Source organism: Sarcophilus harrisii, chromosome 1, assembly GCF_902635505.1.
Source record: "Sarcophilus harrisii chromosome 1, mSarHar1.11, whole genome shotgun sequence".
In the NCBI taxonomy this organism is placed as follows: Eukaryota; Metazoa; Chordata; class Mammalia; order Dasyuromorphia; family Dasyuridae; genus Sarcophilus; species Sarcophilus harrisii.
In genome coordinates, this window is record NC_045426.1 from 445,753,631 (window position 1) to 445,763,229 (window position 9,599).

Sequence of the window (9,599 nt, forward strand, 5' to 3'; positions counted from 1 at the left end):
CTTCCAAGGTATTTTATTCCTGGAATTTGTTATACTCCAGATATTTGTGGGTTTTGTCACTTCAAAACCAATTTGAGGCTTAATCTATTACTGGTTTGAGAGAAGGTCAGAGGAGATCACAGAAAGTTATATCTACTCTCTGCCATCTTGGCTCCATCCCCTAGATGAAAGTTTAGACATAAACATAGATAAGAATAATTAATTCATTGAATTATTACTCATTTTAAATAATTTTATTTAATATTTAATTTTCTCAAATTACATGTAAATTAATTTTAACATTCATTTTTTTAAAATTTATACTTTCAAAAAACAGGCTGCCCATAAAAATTAGTAAGTTTGTGTAGTTTTTCTGTTCTTTACATGTTGATGTGTTCATGTTTCTTGGTATTTGTTAAGTTCAGAACATAAATTATTATTTTTTAAAAAGAAAATAAATAAAGGTGTGGATTAGGCAATACTACAATTAAGTGGGTTTAGAACTAATTGAAGGGCTAGGCCAAAAGAATTATCATTAATAGTTTGACCTTATGTTTGAAGCAAATCTACAGAAGGTGTCAACTGACCTTAGTGGTTTGTTTAACACTTTTTAATGACTTAGATAAAAGCACAGATGTACTCATAAAATTTCTTGATGAAACTCAACAGATACAAAATAGATTTTACTGTCTTTACCCTCTGCTCATCCTTTCTCCAAATTTCTTCATTTCTATTGATAGCATGTTTTTAGACATCCAGTGTTACTACTTTGGAGCAAAAAAAAAAAAAAAAAAGGTTTTGTCTCTTCAATCTCACATTTCTAATAAGTCTTCAAGAATTTTTTGCCTGAAAAAAAAAAAAAGGTTAGTTGAAAGCTGGAGATGAGAAACAGAGTGGACTGCAAGACAAGTCTGAGCGAACAGCATGTCATGGCAGACAAGAAAGTGATAAGGCCCAGAAATGAAGAGCTCTTAATATGCTATATTTTTCCTTTGTGAGACTACAGCTGGAGAATTGTGGGCAAGTCTTTCTTCACCATTTTACCAAGGACATTGAGAACTATAGAATACATAGTATAAAGCAACCAGGATGACCAAGATCAACAACTTCTTGACATATGAAGAGAAGAAAAAATAAATACAAAAATGATAATTTTACTTGTTCTTTTCTGAACTCAAATCAAAATTCAGATTTTATGATGAATTTTTTATAATTTTTATAATATGAATATGTTCAGCCCCACAAAAATCTTTCTTCTGAGATCTCACATAGCACTTTTTTGTCCTTCTTGTATTCATTTGTGTAGTATTACAGGGAAAGTTACAGATGCCAGGAAAGATGGCTTGAATCTTGCTTCTAGCACTTACAATGAGGCTGTAGGCAAGTTACCTTACCTCTCGAAGAATCAGGTACCTTATCTGTAAAATGGAAAAAATAATACTTATATTATCTATCTTAATAAATGTTTTTTGGGGAGGCAATGGTGGCATAATAGGAAGAATCCTAGCTCTAAAGACAGAGGATCAGAGTTCAAATCCTACTTCTGATACTTACTATTTCTCTATGAAATCATAGGTAAGTACTTCACTTAACCTTGATAGGTTCCAGTTCCTTCCAGCTCTAGGTTTATGATACTATGAATTGAATAAAGGCTACTTAATTGCTTTATGTATCAATTTCCCCAAATGTAAATGGCAGAAAATAATAACAGTACCTACCATAGAGGTGTATGGTGGTAATCAAATGAGGAAATGTATGTAAATTCTATATAAATGTCAGGTATTATCATTCAATTCATATCAACAAATATTCATTGAGCATGTATATTAAGGCATTGGTGCTAAATGCTGAGGATATAAAAACAAAAGTTAGAATATCCTATGCCCTCAAAAAGCTAATATTCTACTTCAGTGAAACAACTTTTATATAGGTCATGGAAATACAATATATTTGATAGAGCATTAACTAATGTTCTTTATGAAGAAGCACCTGAGCTGAGTTTTAAAGGAAGCTAAGGATTCAAAAAGATGACTGATTGAAAAATTCTTGGATGCAGTTGACAGAGAAAGAATGAAATATTATGGAATTACTCCTGGGACAAACAAAGAAGGGCATCAATAGGAAGAAGTTTAGCCTCAAGGTCCCACCCTTTGTGGAGGTTCCCCCACCATGGATAGTCCCATCTTGCTGTGTCCAGACAAGAAATCAAAGTTATGTCAACCCCCTAAGGTTAAATTTCTCCTATAAAACCTTCCATGGTTTACACCATCTTTGCTGAATCCCTCTTGAAGTTATAGCTCACCACAGTATCTCTCCTCTCATCTCCCACCATGCTTAATGGTGTCTCTCCTCTCAAACCCCCACTATGTTTTATGGTGCCTTTCCCCTTCTTATAGCTAACTCTTTTAGGGTGCTGCCAGATAAGGATATACTTCAGTGTCATTGATGTTCCTTTTCTCTTAGCTAATTGTGAGTCACCCTAAGGAATTTGTCTTTTCCATCATTAATTATTAAAGCCTCTTTCCTTGCAATACGCCCTCCCAACTCTATTTCATATTTACTATTCCTGGTGTCTACTGTATCTCTTCATTTTGTCTGTAATCTCTTCTCCTAAATAAACCTATCTTTTGCCAAAGAGAATGATCATTATGAATTCTGCACATGACCAAATCCCAACATTTGGAACCTGTACCTACAACCACATCAGTGAAGAGAAAGGATTCTGAAATATCAAATGGAGAAATGAACAAAAAAGATTATTTCTTATATTTATCTTTTTCTATACATACCATATACATACATACATACATTCTATACATATACATATACATACCATAGAATATATGAAAGCAAGGACTAGTTTGTATTATGCTCTGAATATAATACATATTTAATAAATGTTTGAATTGAATTGCATGCTATCTACAGGTCCTTTATAGAGAGAAAATTCTAGGCCTCTCAGCTACTGTTCCTTTCCCCATGAACCTATTACAATCTTTCCAAATAGAATCCAAATAGTCCCTTTAGATCTTTCCAAACAGACCCATCTTATATCCAACAGTTGCTAAGACATCAGAATCAAAATAGTCTCTTTCTTTCAAATTATCAACTCCATCTCAGCAGTACAATGACCTAAGACAATTCCAAAAGACCCATGTTGGAAAATGCTATCCACCTCCAAAGAAAGAACTATAGGGTCTCAGTGCAAATTGAAGCATACTATTTTCACTTTTTTGTTGTGGTTTTTCATGGTTTTTCTCTTTTTGTTCTGATTCTTCTTTCACAACATGACTAAAGTTGGTATATGTTTAATATAACTGTACATGTATAACCTATATCAGATCACTTGCCATCTTAGGAAGGAGAGAAGGAAGGGAGGGAAGGAAAAAAAGATGGAAATCAAAATCTTGTAAAATAAATGTTTAAAACTAAAAAATTAAAAATAGTTTAAACCAAAAAACTTGTCAGCTCTTTCCATATGAGTTTACACTACACTGCTGATATTTGGAGTAATAGTTACCTCTGAAAGGTGACTCTGAAAGGAAGAAATTTGACTGACCTTCTACTTTTAGGCACTGTAAGGAATCCTTAACTCCATTGCACCTATCCTTGATTGAGTTCACATTCTCAGCTGTTAAATAGGTCAGATGAGGAGAACATATTTATGAAGCAGTGTCCAGTCTGGTTTTCATCAACAGCTTCAAATAATTTCCCTCTGGAATCAACACAATAGGATGTCTTTTTTAAAAGAATATTTCCAAATATTTGTCCTCTTCTTGTCATCCTAAGGATGATTTGAACATATTAATATTTATGAGTTAATTTCAAGCACCAGATGGAACCATTTTCTTCTGTAGGTAGAAACAACATGGGTTTCTTTCAAAGATTCATTTGCTGTTTCCTAAAAATTACAATAAACATTTACCTTAATGCATAACAAGCCAAGTAAACAGGAAGAACCATCCACTAGAAGATTTATGATTTTTATGAGAAGAAAGGTTGCACTCAAAAATTTAACAAAATTGTTTTTTCAAGACCTTATTGGAGCAACAACTTGATCCAATATTTACATGCATATGAAGACTCATAGCCTTTGATTCAGAGATAATTGGCCTTGTTGTATTTTCTTAGGGACACAAAGTCCTTCAGGCATGCCTGATGTAACCTAGTTTTATTGTTATTTTGATTTAAAAATCATCTGTGTTCCAAAAGTTTTTTATAACAACACAAATGGTTTGTTTTCTGATTTGGGTTCATTATCTCAATCAGACTGAGCTAGATTATAATACAGTTCAACCTTTCTTAGCATTATTCATATCAGAATGTAGATGGAATTAAAAACTATAATGCCATAAACATTTACTCTTGTATTTTCCTACAAGTTTTTAACCCTGAAGAAAAATCTCTAGCTCTTTCTGAAAATAGTGTGAATATTCAGTAATCATTTATTCATTTAAAGCTGGGTTCCCCTCTTCCCCTACCACACATACACAACATGGAAAATTCACATATAATTTGGTGGCCCTCCCTTCATACCAGAAAAGAAGTCTAAATCATTACGGCATTAAAAAGATAAAACATGTTGATGTTATAAAACACTATACACATATTTTATGCATTTCTGAGTTTCTAAACTTTTTCTATATCATCTGTTGACTTTCACATGTTGGGTGTGTTCTCCACAAAACTTCCCCAAAATTTCAATTTAATTTCTTATGCCAGCCTGTAATATATGGAAATCACGATAGAAAGAAAGTTGCAATGAGGAAGGGATAACTATATTGCTCTCTCTCCTTTCTGACCACCCAGATTCTATCTGTCTCATACATACTGACATTTCACTACATTCAGTTAAACATTTTAACATATACCATTATATGTTCTGTTGTTCTTTAATTCCTTCATATTTGTTAAAACTCCCATTTCGTCTTCTATTCCTAGCAATACAGTATCCTTATTGTCTAAGCAAAAAGCTCATTTGTCTTTCTAGTAATGTAAATGCTAATTGAGTCCAGCCTCTTTCTATTGTTAGGAATGATGTGAATCCTAACTATTGACAACTTTATCACACACAAAGGAGACCAAATTCCTAGAACTGTCTTGTCAGCATGACTAAGGCTTACTCAATTCACCAAATCAGATAAGGAGACTTCTTCCCTGAGCAGGCATACTAGACTCATTCTAGCCATACAAACAAACTTTATGACCAAAGCACCTTCATTATCCTGTCTTACCACAACAACCTCCATGTATCCCATCATGCAGCTGCTGATAGAGATATAATGTGTATGAGAGTTTGTTCTGGATTACTATTCCCCCTTAAGTCGTCCTCACTTCTCTAGGTCATTCCCTTACTCTTCTATTCTGACCTTTAATTAGTCTCCTTCATTCACAGCCCACTACAAAATAATTTTGATACACTTATGTATCTTTTTATGACAATAAAGGACACCTTTGGGCTATGAAAATGCCTTTGTGAGCTTTTCATATTCTGAACTGCTCTCCCAGTAATTTATCACTACCATTCCTTTCCATATAGTATCCCATCCTTACAAGACTACTCCTCCCAAATCTCTATAGGCTCTGCCCTCACTTTCAATATTAGCCTCCCAACTTAACTATTAACTAATGTCCCTTTCTCCAGAATCTCCATGCTCTCCTTAACTAACATTCTTCCTTGTAGACCTTTCTCCTCCCACTTCTTTCTTTTTAAACTTATGGAAACAGAGTCCAAAAGACTTTGTTCAGAAAACAAAGAATCCCTTCCTTGATTACTTTCAAATAATTAATCGTGTCTCCTGACTTTTGATAGACTATACCAAGAAAAGTAGATGTAGAGCTTGCTTCTCACTTTAACTTCTAGATCCCTCCTCTGGAAACTGTTAAACTGTGAAGTTTGTTCCATCTAAATATCCAGATTTTGATGGCACTTATTTATAGGACTCCAAAATAAAAAAAAAGTTTTTGAGTTTTAGTAAGGGCTTAGAAAATTGTGGACATTTGACATGAATAGGGAAATAAGTGGAACACTCCATTTTATCATTTCTATTTATATATCCATCAAGTGATAGATACCATGCCTAGGTTGTATGCTTCATAAATACTTATTGAGTGATTCTATTTCAGATGTCTCATTAGCCAGGAGTAAATACAAAACTGTATTTTAGAAGAAAGGCCATAAAACTTACTTTGATTATTCATTCTCACTAAAATGATATAATACATTTTGAAGTGTGAAAATGGTCAATTCTAAGTTTACCATCTTTGGAGGCTAAGAAATAAACTGAATTTCTAAGCTTAACTTTCTGGAAAGCCCAGAAAAAGTTTCACCCACCAGCTGTAACTGTGCATGGAAGGTCAAATAACTTGAGCATACAAAAGAAAAAGATTTATTGGAATCCCAAGGAAGACTGCTTGCCAAAAGCAGCTTCAACTTTCTAGGGTACAGATCTGGTTTTTATATAACTTTTTCAAATATGATTAGAGAAGTATGTATTAAGTATTTACTGTATACTAAGTACTATGTTAAGCACTGGAGATATAAAGAATCAGTATCTGCCTTTGAATAGTGTACATCCTAATAGAGAGAAATGACATATGTACAGGAATTGTAGCCAGATAGAAGAGTATGGGCTTACATTTTCAAAAGAAAATGAAACTTCAGGATAATTGATTTACATGTTCTTTATAATAGCAATATCTATATTGGTCTTATTATGATTCTAAAGTTTAAAATAGTATCAGAATGGGGAAAAGGTAGGTTCCCTTGGTTAATTAAAAAAACTAGTGAATATTTCATTGCATCGCACCACTTGTAGTGCTGTCATTCCTATTAGATTCTCCCATTTTTCAGTGCCTCTGAATATTAGGGGGAAGAAGAAGGAGGTAAAATGATGCCATCTTTTTGGGTTTTTATTAAGTTTCCTTATCTCACCAGTACTGAATCCAGTAGCTCCAATCTCACAAATGATCCTCATGAAAGTTTTGACCTGCTTTTTATCTGGAATGGAATGGAAAAGCCAGCAAGCAAATCACATTTAGCTAATTTCCTTTTTCACTGGTATGAAAAGCTTTCAGTGAAAAGTTTGGAGCAGAAACCAGCCTATTTTGCTTATCTTTATTTTTCCTATCTAGTAAATGTACTTATTAAGTTTTTCAATTTTGTCCTGTATTAGTCAATCAAATCAATGAGCGCTTATTAAATGTCTACTATGAGCCAGGCACTGTGTGAAGCACTGGGGATACAAAAAGACAAAGGAATTACCTGCCCTCAAGAAAGTCATAATCTAAAAGGGGAGAGAACAACCAAACAAATGATGTGTAATATTAATAATATCAAGCACAAAAACATCCTTTCAGTCTTCCAATCAGCCTCAGATTACAAGAACCAATTATTCCTGCTATCAATTTATCTCTAGCTTTACCCTACAATGCTCTGAGAAGAGGAAAATGGAATTGAAATTAAGGATCCTCTGAGAGTGCTGGCAGAGAACTCAATGTTAAAGTTATTGCCTAGGCTAGCTTAATCAAGGTAGAAATATATATAATGCTGGATTTGTCAATTTGTAAAGTGCTACAAGCCAAAAGTGGGTAACAGAGCTGAAAGCCAGTTGCCAGAAAAACAAGCAAGAGATAGAAAGCAAATTGAGGGCCAAACCAAGAATCATATCTGGGAACCAAAAAAGTTTGTAAATAATAGGACAGGCATTAGATGCAAGGGCACACTGGAAAGAAAGTACAATGTCAACTTACAGTTCAAAGAATTTAGGACTCATTGTTGAATTTAAGAAAAATTCCACTCACAGTTTGTCACACTTTATACAATGAATGTTCTTGCAATACTAAACCAATCTTTATTCATCCAAGTGAGCGTTACCTATGGATAACTCTCGATAACTGCTGGCATTTTCCTCATGATCTTGTTTTGCACCATTGTAGATCTTGTTTTCCAAAGTTGGGGGTTTTCATTTCCTAAAAAAGTAAAGTTTGTCCCAAAGTATTCATCCATGTATGTCATAAATCATAAACATAAAAAGATAGAAATAAAAAGTTCAAACTTTTTATGAAATCTTAAAACAAAAATGGCAAATTATCATTCCAATTATATATGATTTGTAACATAGAAAATTTCTAAGAATCCATTGTGTTCATTTAAATCAAATAAGGAAGATGATGATGACAGTAATAGTTTATATTTATACAACTTTTTACAGCTATGAAGTTCTTTCAATACATGATTAAATCATTTTGTCAGCATCAAAACAAACAAATCTTCAAAAGTTTGATATTTTAGACTTACACGAACTGATGCTGAGTGAAATGAGCAGGACCAGGAGATCATTATATACTTCAACAACAATACGATATGATGACCAGTTCTGATGGACCAGGCCATCCTCAGCAACGAGATCAACCAAATCATTTCCAATGGAACAGTAATGAACTGAACCAGCTATGCCCAGAAAAAGAACTCTGGGAGATGACTAAAAACCATTACATTGAATTCCCAATCCCTATATTTATGCACACATGCATTTTTGATTTCCTTCACAAGCTAATTGTACAATATTTCAGAGTCTGATTCTTTTTGTACAGCAAAATAACGTTTTGGTCATGCATACTTATTGTGTATCTAATTTATATTTTAATGTATTTAACATCTACTGGTCATCCTGTCATCTGGGGGAAGGGGTGGGGTAAGAGGTAAAAAATTGGAACAAGAGGTTTGGCAATTGTTAATGCTGTAAAGTTACCCATGCATATATCCTGTAAATAAAAGGCTATTAAATAAAAAGAAAAAAAAACTAAAAAAAAAAAAAAAAGTTTGATATTTTAATAAAACACACATACACACACACACACCAAAAAAAAATCATGTTTATATCTAATTCAACTAAATATCCCAATTTAGTTTCATCTTCATTAAACTTTTGATCTGGATTAGAACCAGAGATATTTGTCCTAATGGAGCCTGATATTAGATGGGTCCTGATTCATTGACATTGATGTACTTTGACAATCTTATTCACCAATTAATAAGCATTGTAGAGTATATAGAGCACTGGATTGGAAGTTAAAGAACCTGGGACCAAGCCAAGACTTTGCCATTAACTACATATGTGAATGCAGGAAAGTCATCTGGCCTCTTTGTGGCTCAATTCTTTCATCTGCAAATTCTTTCATCTTAAATCAAAAGGAGAAAAAGGAGGAAAGGGGGGGTGGGGAAAGTGGCTGGAAAGGGAAAGAAGGCATCAGTGTCAACAATTCAAAAGCCATACTAGGAAGAGATAAGAAAGTTACCAGGAAGCCTGAAGCATGATGGAGGTGGTCACTTTGTTCATTGCAGGAAGATTTGATTTTCATAGGTCTTTGTCTCAGATCAGTTCTTTCAACTCTGGAATCCTGGCAACCACAGAATTCAGGAAGAGAATGAGATGTTTTATTGGGAATTTTTAAGATAGTTCTAATTAAGTTTCCACCCCAAAGAGAGAGAAAAACCCATCATCTAACTATTAGGAAGTTTATAACCTGAAAAGCATCTAAACATAGAAGATCCAATATCAGGAAATTACAGAAAAGGATCAGAGAAAGAGTAAGAGGAGACATTAGGGGATAGAAAA

The 9,599-nt window shown here is 33.6% G+C and overlaps 1 long non-coding RNA gene across 2 annotated transcripts; it reads right to left on the bottom strand.

The window, feature by feature from the left end:
• Nucleotides 1-332: 332 nt before the first annotated feature.
• LOC116421291 lies at nucleotides 333-9,362 on the bottom strand. 2 transcript variants are annotated; one of them, XR_004231599.1, is made up of 4 exons: nucleotides 9,280-9,362; nucleotides 7,856-7,950; nucleotides 3,539-3,694; nucleotides 333-1,397 (listed from the first exon to the last, which is right to left on the bottom strand). It is a non-coding gene; the product is annotated as an uncharacterized LOC116421291 (long non-coding RNA). The 2 variants fall into 2 exon arrangements; XR_004231600.1 differs by having other exon boundaries at nucleotides 7,783-7,950.
• Nucleotides 9,363-9,599: the final 237 nt, after the last annotated feature.